This window comes from Triturus cristatus, chromosome 5_1 (assembly GCF_964204655.1).
Source record: "Triturus cristatus chromosome 5_1, aTriCri1.1, whole genome shotgun sequence".
In the NCBI taxonomy this organism is placed as follows: domain Eukaryota; kingdom Metazoa; phylum Chordata; class Amphibia; order Caudata; family Salamandridae; genus Triturus; species Triturus cristatus.
Window position 1 is genome coordinate 685,193,411 of NC_140587.1, and position 19,845 is coordinate 685,213,255.

Sequence of the window (19,845 nt, forward strand, 5' to 3'; positions counted from 1 at the left end):
TGTAGCCAGGGCAGGGACTATGTACACTTCAGAGGCATCTCTTTGAAGTCTCCCCCACTTCAAAGGCACAACTGGGTATAAGTACCGGACCTCACACACCACCACTTCAGTACACTTCTGGACCTGTGGATCCTCTACCAGGCAGAAGGACTGCTGGGCTGTGGAAAAGACTGCCACCCTGCTGGACTGCTACTCTTCTGGCTTCCTGCTCTGCTGTGTAGACCTGCCTGCTGCCCTCACTGCTGGGATGAGAAGGACTGGACCCATACCACTTGAACCCAGAACCAAGACGGTGACTGCAAGGGCTTGCTGGCTTGCCTCCTGAATAAAGTCTCAAGGTCATAAAAGACTGCGAACTCACCTGTCTTAGCACTGGGATTCTGCCATTTGTGAGTCAGCCCTGCCAATTTGTGTCAATCCAGTCCTGGGCCCTTGGAAGTGGGTAAAAATGCAGCTCCAGCAAGACCCGTGCATTGCCTTCGATGCAGCCTCTCTGAGCATTGCCACCATTACGAGGATTGACTCAGATGAATCGCCAACAGTGCGACACATCAACTCCATTCCCAATGCATATTCATTGATGCGTGACTTAGGACAGTCGTAGCACCTCCCTGTGAGGATCGATGGCAATGCATCGCTTCATCTACACCTGCATCCTGTCTCTGAGGGTGACGCATCACTCCATCTGTGGCCCGCATCTTATTGTCAACAACGCAACTAAGGTACTTTTGAAGTGGGCCAAGGAAGGCCCCTGTATCCGACCTGTGCTCGATTGTGGTCGGCCTGCACATTTCGATTTGACCCAGTCTAGCATGACCAGATTGCCCCGGTTGGCGCCTTATGCTTTTAAACACTACATTTCAGTTTATTCTATTTTGATTTGTTGTCCTCTTAGTCGTGTTTTGTTCATTAAATTAAGTTCTATTTTTCTAACCATGTGTGGTATCTTTTGTGTGGTGTTTTCACTGTTTTACCGTTTCAAGTGTTGCACAAATACTTTACACACTGCCTGACTGCTCTGTGTCAAGCTACCAGGGGGTGAGCACAGGTTAATTGAGGGTGCGTTTGGGATTTACCCTGACTAGGATTGTGTTTCCAGCTTGGACGGTGTGCATACCTCTGCCAACCAGACACCCAATTTCTAATACAATGTGTATGAGTACAGAAGAGAATACAGAAAGTAAAGTTATGTGAAATACTTTATTGCAACCATAATTCTAACAATATTGTAAATATCACCTGAAATCTGGTGCTGACAACGAACCCGGCTGTCATTAAACCCCACAGACAGCACTTGCATTGAACTATTTCAGCTTTCTACATGTTCCTACCGGTTTGGTGCCTTGGGTGACATTAGTTTGGAAAGTGGATAGCAGGAATGGAAAGGCCTTGACTGTTTTAAGTCCATCTTTAGCCTGCAACACGGTCAGACATGCTAGTCTACTGCACTGACTACATAATATTTATGTATACATCATTTCAAGTTAGATCTTTCCCACTTTAACTGGCAGAGCACAAGCGGTGACTATCACAGACTTGTTCTTTTGAATATGATCACTCCTAGGATCAGAACTTTATATATCTAACTGTTAAGGAAATGTGTCCTGTTCCCTTGAATAATAACCACTGGAACAAACAATTTCAGCATCTGAAACAGAGGCAAGAAGGTGGTCATTGTCCCCTAGAGCTAAGTAGCTTTGGCCTGCCTCACTGAGAATGCCACCTGCGCCTGTAACCGAGGCGAAAACAATATGGACCTTGTTTGACTCAGGATCCTCCGTCAGATCACTGGCTGTAGGGATGGCAAATATTAGATTATATCATCCATGTAATATTTAAATATAATTTCCTTACCTTGTGCACCTCAATTAAGATCGAATTGTGTCATGGGCACCATCGCTGTATTTATTTGACTATTAAGACTATCCACGATTAACCCTAGCCTGGCAATTAGTGATAAGTGCCAAAAATGCAAGGCAATGCTAGTACTTTAGCCTGCCTTTTCAGGCAATTGTGAATGTTCTAAGGACATTGTTTCCATCTCGTGTCCAAAAGATGTATTTTAAGTGTACAGACACATTGTGGAATCTTTTTCACCAATTACTAATAGAATAGGGCATCCCTCACCAACGCAATGGAATGAAGCAAACCTGGGTTCACTTTTTTTTTTTAAATACATGGAACTTTCGTTTCCTTGTTTGGATATACAGGCAATAGAAAGCATCAGCTATTGGTACATGTTAAAATTGACCAATCATTCTCAGAATTTCTAAGATTACCTATACGTCCCTTGCAAAAAGGACTAGAAGACCGTAAGTGACAGCAATATATATACAGGCAGGTCATTATCTCGGTTTTCTCCCTACTCATAATCAGCTGCTACTGTCACCAATCCCACAATAACAATTCTACCACAGTGTCAAAACCAAACTTGGCTTATTTTGAATGATGCAGCTAGGCCTTAGTTTGCATAAACACAACATGTACTTTTCAGCAACTTCAGATTCTACCTAATAGGCTGCCTGTTGTTTTTACAGTCCCAAACCTTTACACTTTGCTGAATTCCTAATGTATAAGAAAGGCCAAGATTCCCTATGCACAGTAACAGAAAAAATAATAACATGACAGCTGTCGCTGTGTATAGATCCCGTAATATTGAACTCTTTGAAAAATGTACCTTATGTCATATGTTTGACAACAGTAAATAAATCATCCAAGCGTATTTGTCTAAAACGAAGACAAAAAATGTCTGTTCGATATCACTGAAACATGCATGCAAGGGTGAACTCAATTTGTTTGCCAATCTCCCAGCATTTGAAATATATACATCAACATATACATCTTCCATGCTTACCTCTCAAGAGTGTTTTTGAAGCGGGCGAATGCTGGCATTTGTAGTCTTAAACTTTCCAGGAATGCATTCTACCAAAAAAAAAAAGAAAAATATGTGCTGCATTTCATGAAGATATCTTACTGTATTTTCAGAATTCAGCCTGCAGTGTTCTTATCTCGCCTGAACATATCTCTGCGTTCAATACAACTCTCATTTGTAACACAGAATAAAAAAAAAACATTTTCAGACCATTTTATACTTTCTTCTGAACAAAATTATTTTCATGATAGTGATAGATCCCTCCTGTCCAAAAAATACCATATTTTTCTTTCAGACATCTCGAGCTGTTATAATACTATTGGTGAAAAAATATGAAAACGTACAAGCCACAGAGAAAAAAAGCATATTCTTACCATTCTTTATGTGCATTTACACTAACAGCTAAAATAGATTTTGATTTTTGATCTTCAGTGCTTTGTCATAAAAACAAAAACATTAAATTAATTAATAAAGAGACAACTTTAAATTAAATAATAAAATAGAATCTCCAGGAATGCTAAAGATGAATGTTCGGTTTGCAACATCGTGTCACTACCATTGTCTGCTGAAGAGCCTACAGAACGTTTGTCACATTATTGCTTTAGAAATGCTAGAACTAATGAGACAAACCCATAAAATTGACATTAATCCTGGACATATTAAATGTGACAGGGGTTTGGCAAAAAAAATAGTATTCGTTTTTCACAATTTACCAAACAGGGCCTCGGCCTCATGCACATAGTTTCTCTACTTTGCCTCAAAGAAAATGCAATGTATAGGTGTTAATGAGTCAAAATTCAAATTGCTGTACGATAATTATTATTATTAGAAACATTTTGATATATCAAGAGTGCCAAAGAAAAATATTGCAGCTATGTAGAAACAGTCTGATCATTGTTGCTTCGTAGTAAGCCATCAATCTTTCCAAACAAAACATTGAAAAGTTTACTTTAAGATATATAAGCATATTTAGGATCTATTCCAAATTTCTGACACCCGTGGCACCAAGTTTCAAACTTTTAGGAGACCATTCAAACCTCTTATTTGAAGAACCACATCAACGTTTTGCGATAGAAATTTATTTCATTTTCTCTAAAGGTGGGTTGGTGTATTTGCTTCAGTTAATTCAGTGGTTGAGCAATAAGGGCTCGGATACGTGGGCAAACCATCTCTGACTGCTGTGCTGTATCAGAGAGAACGAGGGAGATCTGTTCCTTTGTTACACATTGACCCTCGTAACCCATTCTTGCTGTCCTAAGGTGCTGTGAGAGCCGAGATGAGCCTCACTCGAGAGAGCCAGCTTTGAACAGAAGCCCTGTGACACAAGCCATTCATTCATGGCTGTCAATTGAAGTCTAACAAGGCGAAGAATTTCACGGAAAATGTCTGCAAATACAGCACTGATGATGAATGATGAAAACATCCAGCTCGGTTGCTAAATGGCTAAATGTGCACTGAAAATATGCAGGAAATGGCTGGTCTTAGTCGCTTATTTTATTTTAAAGTTTATAATGTAAGGCTGCTAGAACCTGAAGATTGAGAGAGTTCTTTACAACAAAGGGTAGTGTGGGGCGAGCTTGCAAGGTATCTGCAAGTGGAAGGGCGATGACAAGCAATGCATGACTGAAACGGGTGAGCACTCTACGCCTTTCTGGGAGGCGTCAGTGTAAATCCGGGACGTTTAAAAATATATACATTTGTCCCAGGCAGTGACTAATCATATTGACAGTACCAGTGGAACAGTGTGGTAGGTATGACAGATAAATTCACTGTAAGGAGCGGTTACGGATAAGAGGACGTGGAAGAGGGTGGAGTTAGTACATAAAAGAGACATGTGTTAGCTGGAAGAATCATGAGATGTAGCAAAGGGCTTCCTCTAGGAAGTTCATCGAGAACAATATGTAATGCAGAAATAAACAATTCACATCTTGGGCATGTAATGTCAGATGAGAAATATAAACAGAGAATGAATAACGGGATTTAACATCCATTTTAAACAAGATGGCTTTGTGGCCTAACGGAGGCCTAGTTACATTTAGGCCAGAGAAACAGACTTTAATACATACACTACAGTTTTTTCAGGGAAGACAAAACACGAATAGTACCAATCTGATTATGAAATTAATTTCAAAACAGACTATTATATGGAATAATGTATTCACTTATGAGAAATCATTTTAAAAAGCATCTAGCAAAGTTCAACATTTCATATATCTAATAAAATATTAACTAAAGAAGGAAACACGTTTATCATAGTCCAATTTATGGCATGTAAATTCAGTAACTCACAATACAGCGTTTGAAGTTTGATGTGTACAGCCAACATGTGTTTCGTGGGTGTCAATACTTCTTCAAGGAGGTCAGTCTCCAAAGGACCTTTTTAAAGTGTCTCCTTAGTGCTCAGTCTATGGTGAAAGGGGGTATGTCATGGAAACTTTTCCAGGGGACAATTGATCAGATACAAGTCGAACCTCAGCAAACCATTAGAAATCATTTGAAAATATTTACTTTTTGTCGCTGTCTTTTGGTTTTGTGACTGACTATGACGATATACAAGCCAGCCTCTCACAGTGATCAAGATAAAACACTTCTTTTTTACAGTACTGCAACTTTATAGGTGAACGCTATGACCAGTGTCAGCAAGATGATTCAAGACTGCAATTGTATTCAACTTGCAATCCTCTTTTGTCTTTGATGCCACCTGCAGTTAATCACTATACTGCACCAGCACTGAATTTCAGGGCAGCTGCAAATTTTCCAAAGCTTTCTTTAGAACCTGAGAGAAGATTGAGGGACTCTCTGTATAACCCTGTGAGCCAGAATTTTACTGAAGAATCAAAATGTGAAAAGATATTGGCTATCACCATGCAGACGAATAGAAAAGAATGCATGGAATAGGTCAATGACTGTATACTATCCTGCATTCACAAGAGTTTGAAACAAAATTACAGCAGGATTCAGTACCAACAACAGGGGACCACAATTTTGGTGACATTTGTCTGAGATCTTGGACTATAGCACTCAAAAAATGATTGTCCTGTCAGAGTTTTTCTTCGGAAAAGGAAAAGTACATTTATTACACACACACACACACACACACACACACACTACTAAATAGTACACATACATTTACAAATAGATACATAATACAGATAGAAAATTCCTAAGGTGACATTCTGAAATCACATTTGACCCCTTAATGGCCACAACCCCCTACCTCACAGTACCCCCCACCCAACCTATAGCAGACAGGGGGTATCATTTTTAATTGAAACAGATTGTCAGATCTGTCAGCCTTAGAGTGGTCTTCCCCCAAACATTTTGCCATCTCCCGTCCGGTGTTGCTGAATTCGTTTTTGTTGGCCTTTGGATTCTGTGCACTTTACTACTGTTAACCGGTGTTAAAGTGCTTGTTATCAGTCTGTAAAAAACATGGTGCAATTGGATAACAACTGTTTGGCGAATTTAAGTTACTTATAAGTCCCCACTAAAGCGATCCAACATATACCCAGGACTAGCAAATTAAACCCTAATTGTGGACCTTCAGCACTTATTGTGCCACACACTTGAGTAGCTCCTTAAAACATGTATGAGGCCTGCCATAGCAGCCTGTGGGCAGTTGTAAACCGCCATTTCGATTTTCAAATAAATCCCTTGCCAGGTCTAAAACTCCTCTTTTAATAAATACAAGTCACCCCTAAGGTAAGTCCTAAACAGCCCTTAGGGTAGGGTGCAGTGTACTGAAGAAGTGTGACATGTACTTTTATGTTTTATATGTCCTTGTAGTGAAAAACCCACATATTTCTTTCACTACGGTGAGGCCTGCATCTCCTATAGGATAACACCGGGTTACCTTTCAAATCAATTCAATTCCACTCAAAAGCTTTAATTCGATTATGAAAAGAAAAATGCTAAAAGCATTCAAAATGACATATTCCAACATACAAGAAAGGTAAGATAAAAATAATAGGTATAGTTAAAAACAGCAGATCAGGCACTCCAAGGATTTCATACAGTACTCATCGCATGGGCAGACTAAAACAGAGCCATTATCATATTGGCCCAGGAGAAAGCAAAGTAAAGATCTTATAGTCCTCAACTGTAATTCGTCTAGGAGTGATCTTTCCGAGGGACTCAAGACCCAAGCCAGATATTGCTCAAGATTAATCATTGTTTAGATAATAGTGCATTATCACAAAAGGGATTTTCTCCTCTTGTTACCTGGTTAACTGACTATGATTCAAACAGAGCTGTTTGCTCCAGAAGATATCAGATTTGGTGAGTGAGTGTGGAGATGTAAACAATTCCCCCCAACCAATAGATTTAGACATAGAGTGAACAGATTTCAACCAAGGGATGGCAAAGCCCTTACACATTTAAAGCAGTCTACAATGATCTCCCTATTAAAGGTGGTGTATATATTTGCCCAGACGGAGACCCAAAGAACTAAGGGTGCCACCCGGATCAAATCAGCCACATAAGACATTCCCAATTCCTCATGTAGCAAACGATTGAGGGTGGTAGGCCAAGGAGGCGTCTACAGAAGCGATTCTTCTCAGCCTGCTTCGTAGCATGAGACATCTGCACAATACATTAAAACGGGCAAACACTTGCGCTGATAAACCTCTAATAGAGGCGATTGATTTATTACCCACTCTCTTGGCAAAGTCAAACTATGCCAAGCAGAGTCAATTCAATATAACTTTATTCGGTCTAAAAACAATAGGCCATAAAAGTTCATAGAAATATTGCACATAGCTGTCATCACACATAAAAGATTAAAATGGTCATAAGTTAAAAAAAGACCGTTAAAATAGATACTTTTAAGATTCAGGAAAGACACATGAAATACAAATCAAATATCCATGGTTTAGATGAGCAAAAGAAATACTGATCAAAGTCAGATTATAGTGCGCAATTTAAGCCACTGATGTAAACAAAAAATCTATCAATCAATGTAAGCAAGGCTGATCACCCCACAGGGTATCCAGGCGCTTGCAGATCCCAGAGGCTCATTCGAACAGCCAGGTCTTAAGGGCCCATCCGATAGAGAAGCCACCCAACAAATGGGGGAAAAAGCAAGGAGAAGGCACTAAAAAACAGGGGAAAAAGGAAGGAGAAATCAATGAAAATTAGGGAAAAGCATGTAGAAGGCACTAAAAAAAGATACAAGATAACATACTGGGACTGAATCATAAAACACGGACATGGAATTTCCATCATCTACAAGGACACCATCCACTGCACAACCTCCTCAGATGACTTCACCCCGATAATGGCCCATCTCAACTTCCAACTCCACAAAAATGGAGAAAGCACTATCAAAGGCACTCTCACCTACAGACCACCAGGACCATGCCCCAGCTTCTGCAACACCATCTTTGACCTTATCGTCCGATCACCATCGACTCTGAGCACTACATCTTCCTAGGGGATCTTAACTTCTACCTCAGCTACCCCAGCGACATCAACACAATCGACCTCCTGGAAAGCATGAGCAACATCAGCCTCAAGCAAATTGTCACCACCCCTACCCACATCACAGGACACATGTTCGACCCCATTTTCATGAGCAGGAACAGAGTTAAGTAAAACCATGTCTCGCAGCTCACCTGGATGGATCACTACAGTGTCCACTTCACCATCTCACGACCTTGCAACAGTGGCACCATTGCCCCCAGCTCAACAAGCAGAAACTGGAAAAAAGTATCAGTAGACAAGGGGAAAAACACTCTCAACTCCAACCTCGGAGACACAACATCCAAACCAGAACAAGCTGCAAAGATCTTCTGCCAGTGGATCACTAAATGCGCCAACATCATTGCCTCCACCTCCACCAAGACAGCAAAATCCAAAGGACCTGCCAGAAGAGCCAGCTGGTTCACCGCAAAGCTGAAATCCACCAAAAGCAACTGCCAGCAACTAGAAAGGAAGTGGGCACCAGGAAAGACACAGGAGACCATACTACCTTAAAGAAAGCACTCAAGCAATACCACCTCCTTGTGAAAGAAACAAAGAAGAACGCCCTAGCAGACTGCATAGAAGCTAGCACAGACCACAGCAAGAAGCTCTTTGACATCATGAAGGAGTTCTCCAAATCGGCAGCCACCAAGAATGACATCACCCCCTCCCAAGAACTGTGAAACACCCTGGCAGACTTGTTTCCCGACAAGATATTAGTCATCTACGAAAACTTCATACCCCAACCCCCGCTGTTGACAGCATTAACCTGCTCACAGCCCCAAACTCAAACCCTGAACACCACCTCACACATTGGGACCCTCTTGCAACTGAAGCCACAATATCCATCTTGAACTCGGTGCAGTCGGGAGCACCCACAGACCCCTGTGCCCACCACATCTTCAACATCGGTAACAAGGCAATTAGCACAAGCTCAAGAAAGTCCTGAACACCTTCATCACCTCAGCCTCCTTCCCTGAGGACTGGAAACACACTGAAGTGAGGCCTCTCCACAAGAAACCATCTACAGACCCAGCAGATCAGAAATCCTACCAACCCATCTCCCTGCTCCCCTTTCCAGTGAAGGTTCTTGAGAAGGCAATCAAACAGCAGCTCACCAAATACCTGAAATACAACAACCTCCTGGACCCATCTCAATCCGGATTCCGAACCCAGCTGCGAATGACATCAGGGCCCTCTTGGACCGCATCAAAACAGCAGCCCTAATCCTCCTGGACCTATCAGCTACCTTTGACACCGTCTCCCGTTGCATCTTTATCAGCAGACTCCACCACATTGGAAGCCAGGGAGATGTCCTAAAATGGATTGACTCATACTTCACCAGAAGAACCCAGGGAATCTGTTTCCCACTGTTCCCCTCGGAACCCAAGTACATCACCGGCGCCATCCCTCAGCCCCACCCTCTTCAACACAAATATGACACCCCCGACCAACACCATCAGATCGCACAGACTTAACATCATCTCCTACGCAGATGGCACCCAGCTCATCCTCTTGCTGTCAGAAGACCACTCCACCACCAGAGCCAATTTCATAGATACATGAGTAACGTTGGCAACTGGATGAAGGACAATGGTCTCAAACTCAACACGCACAAAATGGAAGTCCTCATCTTTGGGAACAGCACCTTGCCATGGAACACTGCATGGGAGCCTGCTGGACTCGCCCCATACCCTGTCCCGACAGACCATGCCTGCAACCGTGGCATCATCTTGGACAGCAAGCTATCTATGAAGAAACAGGTCAACTCAGTCTCATTTGCCTGCTACCACACCCTAAGCATGCTCTGCAAGATCTGCAGGTTGCTCCCAGTCAACACTAGAAGAAACGTCACACAGACCCTCGTCATAAGCATGCTAAACTACCAGAACACACTCTAGGTGGGAATCACTGCACACCTCTTTAAGAGACTACAGACAATACAAAACTCAATAGCAAGTTTCGTCCTCAACCTCCCTAGATGGATCCACAGCACACCCAACCTCAAGAAGCTACACTGGTTCCTGATCCAGAAAAGATTCCAGTTCAAGATGTTGAGCCACACATACAAAGCACTGCACAATGAAGGACCAACATACATCAACAAACTCATGACCTTCCACCAACGGACTAGACACCTATAATCCACCTCTCTCTGCGGAGCAACAGCGGAGGACACTCCTTCTCACACCTGACAGCTGAAGCTTGGAACGACCTTCACCGCGCCTCAGGACCACTTTATCTCTCCAGCAATTTAGGAAAGGACTCAAGACCTGGCTGTTCAGCTGAACAGATCACCACAAAGCAGATAGCTATTCCAGTGCCATGAGACCCTCATGGGTGATTTGCCGCACTTTATAAATCCTCGATTGATTGATTGAAAAAAAATAGGAGAAAGTAGCGAAAACAAAGGAAAAGCAAGGAGAAGGTACTCAAAAAATGAGGGAAAAGCCAGGATAAAGCAGTGAAAACAAGAGAAGAGCAAAGAGAATGCAGGAGCAAGAGTAATGCAGCACTATGAGGAGAGAAAACAAAGTAGGAGCCAGGACACAGCCCTGGCAAACACCTTGTTGTAACTCAAAGAAATCAGTACATTCAGCTCCTGGCCCATATCTTCAAGGTGCACATACCCCACAATGTAAGGCCTGAAGGAAAACAACCAGACTCTCATCGAGCCCTAGGTCTGAAAGAATTTTCCAAAACTTGCTATGGTTGACCCTACCAAGAGCGCTGCTTTAGCCCACAAAGGAAAGAAAGAGCGTACCCCTTCTGGCAAGGCTATTTTTATTGAAAAGTAAGTAGAGATTAAGGCATTGCTCTGTTGTGTCAAACACTTCCCTAAACACATATTGCCCGGGGGAAATGATTTGGTTGAAATTATTCCACTCCTCAATCCTACTTAGGGCTATACGCCCTATAACCTTAACCAAAACAAAATTGGTCTATAACAAAGTGGGTCATTTCTACAACCTTTTTGTATATGTGTTAATGGTCTATGGGGATGATTGCAGCTGTGTGACAAGAACTCATAAAACTACTGAGTGCAGCATTGTTGGCCATGTTAGTAAAAACAGGAGCCCAGAACTCCACATTTTCCTTGTATAGGTCCATTGGGACCCCGTCACACCCAGGTGCCTTCATCTAGGGGCTGTCATTGATCACCTCCCATACCTTAGTTATACCAAATGTAATTAACAGTGGTAAAGGCAGGGGTAAATCTTCAGAGTTACAATCCATAGGGCTTGTATAGGAGTAAAGGCTTTAAAGTGATTGACCCAGTCCTTATATAGATGAGTGGACCAAACACCAAGGGGCATATTTATGGGAAAAGGGGAACAGGTCATTGCAGCAGTCTACCTTGCTTTGCTGCCTTGCGTTACAGAGAAAAGGCAGAAATGACGGTGCATTCCTGTCTTTTCCCTGGCTGGCGCTGTTTCAGCAGCCTAGCAGCAATGCAGGCACCCTTACATGCTGCAAGGGGGCCTGTGTTGTAGGAGGATTGTGTTGGTGCAGAAAGGGGCACCTTCATGCACAAAAACAATCCATAGAGTCATTTTTCTCTTTCTATGTGTGCTGCAAAATGCAGAAAGAAGGGTATTTGTGTGGGAACACCCACCATGATGCCAATGGAACACCTCCGATGTGTAGAGTAATGCTATGCAGCAATTTGTGCTACGTTGCATTACTATATATTTATGAAGCGATTCAAAGTCATGCAAAGTGGCTGTTTGTGGCTTTATAAATGTGACTTGAGGCTTTGCGCTGTGCATGTACCACATTGCGTGGTGCTAGCGTGATGCAAGGCCCTCATTATTATGCCCCCAAGATTCTTGTAACAGAATAAGGTTAGAGTGGGTAACATAGCAGATCCAATGTGCAGCACTCAGTTTAGAGGTTAAGCCAGCGGCATTCCAGGAAATAAGTTTCCCTTTAAGATCTGAGACAAAACCAATCAGTAAGTCTGGGTAAGATAGCAGTAGGAGTTGGGGGGCCAGCCTCTAAAGCCACTTTGGACTCACTGCATGGAGAAGAAGAAGTCCCATTATCAGCTAGAGGAATGGAATTAGATATACCCTGAAAGGGTGCAGTCTCGCTATATGAGTAGGTCAGGTCATCAAGGTGCTGTTGTTGTCAATCCATATCATATAAGTCTGTCAGGGGCGTAAAGTGGTTAGTACAAAAACAATACTGGAGTCAACCCACTGAGATAGAAGCTGTGGACTTTCAACATGGGTTGGTACCATGCTAAAAAACAACCTAAAGGTGACAAACATATGCATCCTTCAGTAGCCAGAGATTGTTGTTTTTGAGGAAGAACACACCTAGCAAGTAGCAGGTATTCAAAGTTTCCAATCATGCAACATCCATGGGCAGTCTTAGTAGTAGCCCAACCTAGTCCACTCGACAAACCATCAGGATGTTATGGTAGTTCCGCAAAGAGACGTTTGAGTGACCAGCTAGCCAAAGACACAGTTTATTCTTGAGCTAGACATTGGACTCTGAACTATGATCCTTCACTTTTAGAACATTTGCTAGTACTACCACAGAGGGACAGCTTTCAGGCAGTATGTAGATGAGAGTTGCTGGGGCAAGGATTAGAGACAAAATTAGCACAGGGGGTGTTACAATCCAGACCGTTGATGACACAGCCTGAAGGGTTAATGGTGGGGTACCTCTCATGGGCCCTATAAGCAAGGTGGTGTTTTTGATTAAAGTCAGGATGTCCTCGGCCACAATCGGATTATGTATATGAGAAGCTGCTGGAGGGATGAAAGACGGGATCTTAATGCCCAAGGACCCGGAACGTGGATGGCAAAAACTAGATATCTTGGTGACTTCAGGTTCAGTTTTGCCATGCCTGTCAAACAACACATCAATTGGAGAACCAAGATTAGCATTTTTATCTCCACGCTGCCTACCAGAAGTAACATGTTTCAAATTTCTGTTTTCTGTTTCGCTTGGCTGCTGGACTTCAGTTGTAGGGTAACATCCATGTTGGCAAGCCCAGGATTGGACCAGGCGGCAATGTATCCTCTGCAACCCGGGAATCCACTGACTCACCCTGTCCATCATGATTCAGATAAGGGGCAACCGGCAGAGGTGGATTTGGGGAACCAACAAGGTCAATGGAGAGTCATCTCTCGGTCAGGTTGATTTGCTTGGTAATAACCACTACCGCCCTCGCCAAAAAGTTATCAATAGTCACACAACTGGGGACTAAGGAAGGTTTAGAGGTCATAGCCTTTCTTTTCCTCATCACTCAAATAAGAAACCCAACCACACCAGGCAGAGTGAAAAAAGCTTGAATTTAAAATAAACAGGGGGAAAGTGAAATGAAAACAGAAAATAAATGTATTGCTTACTATCAGTCTGAAGGTGAAGGGTCTCCTGGTACAACCAAGAGGGTAGGCCCAGACCAGCCTTGGTTGACCATGGACGGGTGCAGATGGGCTGGCCGTTGGCCCAGTCTTTGCCTGGGCAGGTCCTGCACACTTCCCGCACTGCGGGGAATGACAGCATGCTATATGCGCAGTCTGTGGCCCCTCCTCCTCAACTAAGGCAATAAGTCTGGGCAGCATAATGCTTGGTCCCCCAGTGCCAGCAACAATAATTCAATGCATCCCAGGCTGCGGAGAATGAAAGCATGCTGTATGCCCAGTCCGAGGCACCTGCTCTTCAATTCGGGCAATGTAGTCTGGGCAGTGTAGTCCGTGGTCCTTCAACACCAGCAACAACAGTTCAGCAAGTCTCAGACTGAGAGTAATGAAAGCGCACTATCTGCATGGTCGGGGACACCTCCTCCTCAATTAGGGTGATGCAGTCTGTTCAGAGGAGTCTGTTGTCCTCCAGCAACACAAGTTCAGTGTATTCTGTGCTGCGGGGAATACAAGTGTGCAATATTCATCATCTGCAGCCCCTCCTCCTCAATTAGGGCAATGCAGTCTGGGCAGCATAGTCGGTGGTCCCTCAGCACCAGCAACAACAGTTCAACACACCCCCAGGGACTTCATTACATTGAATAAGTTATACATTTTGTTTGGGAGCAGTTAGAAATGTCATGTTTGAAGTCCAAAGAATTCTAAATTTAAATCCTCTTTCAGATATTAAGTCACAATTCAGGAATTGCCACATTAAGAAAGTTGGCATTTTCTTGTCCTAACAATTTGGTGCCTGTTTCCTGGGTCACATGACTAGGTGTAACTGGCAGTTGGCCTTTGTGTATTCCTCCCAGACAGCCATACAATCGAGGGACTGGTAGTTGGCAGGATAGGCTATTCTAGCAGGATAAGGGTGCTGAGCTGTGCACAGCCCCACTTGTACTTCAAAAGCCCTGCCTCACCTCACACTGAAAGAACATTACATCAGCCTATTGTGACTTCAGAAAGAATAGGACCAGGGAAGGGAGGCCGTTAATTCTAGAAACCTCTGTGGGGAAAACTCCAGATGTTTCTTCCACTTCAAAACTGGTATTAGGTATGACAATTCAGACCAATTCTTCAGTTCACTTCTGGACCTGCAGAAGGACTCTCAAGGAACTGTCCTGCTGCCTGTGGTTTGCTGTGTACTTCAGAAGACTATCCTATTGCAGTGCTTCCTAAAGCCTGCCTTGTACCTTCAGAAGACTGCCCTGCTGCTGGAGACCTGCTTTCCTGCTTGAATTCAAGATTTCCAGAGTGACTTCAATGGCTAGTTTGGTGGCGTCCTACTCAGACCCCAAGAGACAGAAAAGGCTCCAACCAGCTTAAACCCACACCTGGACCCAGCTTGAGTGAGCTCTGACCTATAAAATGGTTCCCTTCCAGTCCTGAACTCTTGGAAGTGGTGCTAAAGGTGCCCAAATAGGCCTATTAAAAAACCTGGGACTTAGAAAATGTTCTGCCAAGAAGTGCTGTGAGAACCAAGGGGAGACCGGGAACTACCTGCTCGCCAATCTGCCCAAGGTGCATCGTCGGTCAGCCTCACTATATGGCAGGTTCAGCTACATTCTTTTCTGCAGCAGCAAAACCTGTTTAATGGCTTGCAGAAGGGGTATCCGGCCTCATGGAGCTATCATCGACCACAGTATTCTTCCTGCTGGAAATTTTCAACTTCCATTAAAGAGACTCAGACCAAATGTATATATCTTCACCATGACTTCGTCCAGCGGCTCCCTCTCGGACACCACCGGCTGCCTTGCCCTGTTGAATTTTACCTTTTCAGGCATCTTTCTTCAAAAATTCTTCTAAGCCCAAATGTAAGCAAAGAACGGCCCAATCCACTTTGTGGATTTGAACTACGCTCAATCTACCTCTAAGATTGAACTAAGCATGCAATCCTTCATCCCCCTCAGGCTACATCATTGAGAATGTCTTGCATCCAATGAAAACTGGGGAAAGTAATTGCTCATAACCAATGGATTCTGCTGATACCTTGGACTGCATGTCATTTTATTTCTCATATTTTGCTTCAACATTGGAACTACATGCCTATTTATATGGAATTGCCCTCGATTTTTTCAAATTCCGCAAAGCAAAATTGTGTCTGCATCAGATTTGAATTTTGTTGCATTTGGGGAACAAAATCATTTTGGATTTGATCTGGGATCTGTCTCCATTTATGCCTCCAGTGTCCAGTTTTCCCGCAAAAAGAACAAGCACTGCTCTTCTTTAGCAAATTGATATCCACATGCATTCCAGAATTATCCACAAACACTCTAACCTTACGTTAGATTTGCATCTGCATCATCTCACTTCTAATTCCATCTCCTTGCATACTTTGATCCACACTCACACCAGAACCTACAGATGAAACAAAATCTGTTTCTGAACTCATTTGATTTCTATAGCTTCTCTGAAACTGCACTGTCTAAACAATCATCCACTTCTGTTTGACACTTTACTGCTTTGTGTCAAAACTGTCGCTATATTACTTAACGTTCTTAAGTATTTCATCAATGCTCTTAGTCTGCGAACACTCTGGTTACAGATTAATAAATGTGAGAACTAAGCTTAGGACGCAACCCTAAAACAAAAGCTGATACAAATCCACTAATGCCTTCTCTTTCTGACTTTTCAGCTTCATTGTGTCTACTATAAATCAGCATATTTCTCTGATAATAATCATAAACTGACTCCTTGTGTGGCTCTCATTATCTTTATCCAATTTGCTGCCATTTCTGGCACCATCGTTTTCAAATGCTGTATCACTGCTCTATATTTTTCCATTATCAAATCAGCTGGAGCATTATTAGGTAGAACTCTCTGTCGTTCTTGCACTAGCCTAGTGACAGCCACTTTGCATTCTGGCCACAAATCTCTGGGAACACCAATTTCAAACAATGTATGCTAATCAATCCAAAGGACATTAAAAAATTGTCACTATCCAATGCATGTCTTTATATCACTTATCACGTTCCTCTCTTAGGTTCCTCAGTTTGGAAAGCATGTCGTAAAAGCATAAGGATCGCCGTTGGACCAAGGAAATTGCACATAATTCAGTCCATGTACTTCTAACAAAAAAAACTCTGTACCTCATTCAGGTTCATGTCCACTCATGACCACATTTGCTTTCTTTCCTATGTCAACATTCTCCATTTTAGAATTACCTTTCTTCTTCCAGTTGTCCCTCTATTCCAGTCCTTTGTGAATGAAGGTCATGGTGGTGGCATGACACAATAGGTAAGTTTGCATGGGTGACGCTACAGAACAGCCCCAAATACAGCTGCTACCCCTGTTGCTTGTCACTCAACATAATACTTTAGGGCCTTTTGTGTCATGGTCTCTTGGCCCACCCATTCAAGTGGGGTACCGTTCTTATCGTGAAACATGTGGAAACTCATGATGGTATGGAATATGTGGTTCCCCACAGATTCCAGAAGTTTTCATCACAGAAATTTTAGGAAAATGTGAGTTTCTTCCCAATATTTGACATTTGCAAATGCTTCTGGGAGAAATTACCTGGTGAGAGCCACACAAGACATGCAGTCCTGGACTTCCCTGGTTGTCTAGTTTTTTCAAAAAATGCAGGTTTTCTAGGTTTGCCTATGTGCTGGCTGAGCTACATTAACAAAATCTACAGCTACCTACAGTACAAAGAAAGGGTCAATTTTCTGTATAAAAATGTGATGTGCCTATTTTCTGTTTTGGGCTCTTTCCTGTCATGGGAACCGGGCCTACTAACACAAGTGTGGTAGCATTTTTATCAGGAGGCTTAGGGGAATTCTGTTTGGTAGGAACTGTGTGGCTCTCTACATATTCCAGCAGTTTTCCACACAGAAATGTGTGGAAAATGTGTGTTTTAGTAGTCTTTTGAGGTTTGCAAAGGCTTCTGTGTAAAATGACCTAGTAGGAGCCATGCAGGTCATGCACTCTTGGACTCCCCCAGCTGTCTAGTTTTCAAAAATATACCACCTCGGTAGGTTTGCCTAGGAGCCCTCTGACCCCAAAATCCACATCTACACACAATACAAAAAAGGGTCCGTTTTCAGTGTAAAAATGTGATGTGTCTGTGTTGTTATTTTGGGACCTTTCTTGTCACGGGCACTAGGCCTACCCACATAGGTGAGGTGGCATTTTTATTGGAAGTCTTAGGGGAATACTGGGTGAAAGGAAGTTTGTGGATTCTTGCAGGGTCCAGAGCTTTCCATGACAGGAATTTGAGAAAAAATCTGATTTTTAGTCAAAATTTGAGGTTTTCAAAGGATTCTGAGTATAAAAACCTGGAGAAAGCCACACACGTCACCACACACTAGATTCCTCTAGGTGTCTAGTTTTTAAAACTGTGCATGTTTGCTAGGTTTCCTTAGGTGCTGGATGAGCTGCGGCCCAAAAACCACAGCTACTCACATTGTAAAAAAAGGGTCGAAATTGAGGGGGAAAATGTAATGTGTTTTTAAACAAAGTTTGAGGTTTACAAGTGATTCTCAGGAACAAAATCTGATGAAAGCACACACAAGTCACCGCAGCCTGGATTCCACCTGGTGTCTAATTTTCAAAAATGTTCAAGTTTGTTAAGATTCCCTAGGGTCCAGCGGAGCTAGGACCTAAAATCCACACCTACGCACTTTGGAAAAAAGGCTAGTTTTAAGTGGAAAAATGTGATACATCCAAGTTGTGTTTTGGGCCGTTTCCTATTGCAGGCACTAGTCCTACCCATGCAAGTGAGATACAATTTTATTAGGAGACAAGGGGAAAAGCTAGGTGTAAGGAAGTTTATGGCTTCCCACTGACCCCAGAACTTTCCCTCACAGAAATATGAGGAAAATGTGTTTTAGTCAAAGTTTGAGGTTTGCAAGGGATTGTAAGTTACAAAACCTAGTGAAAGCCACGCAAGGCACCCGACCCTACATTTTGCCAGCTGTCTAGTTTTAAAAAATTTGCAAGTTTGCTAGGTTATCCTCGGTGCCGAGTGAGCCAGGGCCCAAAATCCACAGCTACCCCCTTTGCAAAAAAAAGCGTCAGTTTTGAGTGGGAAAATGTTTTGTTTCGGTGTTGCGTTTTGGGCCATTTCCTGTCACAGGCACTAGGCCTACCCACACAAGTGATGCACCATTTTTATCAGGCAACATGGAGGAATGCTGGGTTGAAGGAAATGTGTGGCTCCCCACAGATTCCAGAACTTTCATTCACAGAAATGAGAGGTAAATGTGTTTTTCAGTCAAAGTTTGAGGTTTACTAGGAATTCTATATAAAACACCCGGGTGAAAGCCATGCAAGTCAACCCACCCTGAATTTTCCAAGGTGTATAGTTTTCAAAAGTGTTTGTTTGCTAGGTTTCATTAGGTGCTGACTCGGCTAGGTTACAAAATCCCCAGCTACCCACATTGGAAAAAGGGGTCAATTTTCAGTTAATAAATGCGATGCATGCCATGTTGTGTTTTTGCCTGTTTCCTGTCACGGGCACAAGGGCTACCCACATAAGTAAGGCACCATTTTTATTGGAAGAAATGTGGAAGCATAGAATAGTGGAAAATGTGTTATTATCAATTGGATTTTGCTGCATTTGTGGCTTTCAAATTTAAGCCAGTGTATGAGAAAAAAGACATTTTGAAAAATACCTTCTAAATCCTTTGCTAGTATGAGTACAACACTTTTAGAGATGTACACATAACTACTTCTGCTAAACTCCATATCTTGTGCCCATTTCTGAAATACATAGGTTTCCTTGATACCCATTTCTCACTTTACATATTTCATCATATGAATTGGTCTATACTCAGTACATTATGAAAATACGTTGCACGGTTCAGCTCAGATTCAGGCCCAAAGGTTAAATGTGCCTTAATTAAGGCCTGACCTGCAGCTAAGCATCATCTGGAAATGACTGAACTGATTGATACCCATCAGCTTGATATAGTTTTCGAGATGGAAACCAGGGCAGATCAGTCCAAATTCCAATGCATTAGTTCCACGCAAATATAGGATACATAGACAGGAGAGGAAAGAACGGAGGGGGGGGGGGCTTGCTGTAATTCATTGTGATATGCTATCAGAAACTTTCTCCTCCATTCCCAATTTACAGTTTGATGGTTTGGT

At 42.7% G+C, this 19,845-nt stretch overlaps 1 protein-coding gene across 1 annotated transcript in view; it reads right to left on the bottom strand.

Moving 5' to 3' along the window:
• Positions 1 to 19,845, bottom strand: part of SNTG1 (syntrophin gamma 1) — a 2,687,950-nt gene that overhangs the window by 2,374,038 nt on the left and 294,067 nt on the right. Inside the window, exon 2 of the mRNA XM_085605648.1 lies at positions 2,855 to 2,922. The gene's annotated coding sequence lies outside the window, so the exon portion shown is untranslated. The remainder of the gene's footprint in view (positions 1 to 2,854; positions 2,923 to 19,845) is intronic.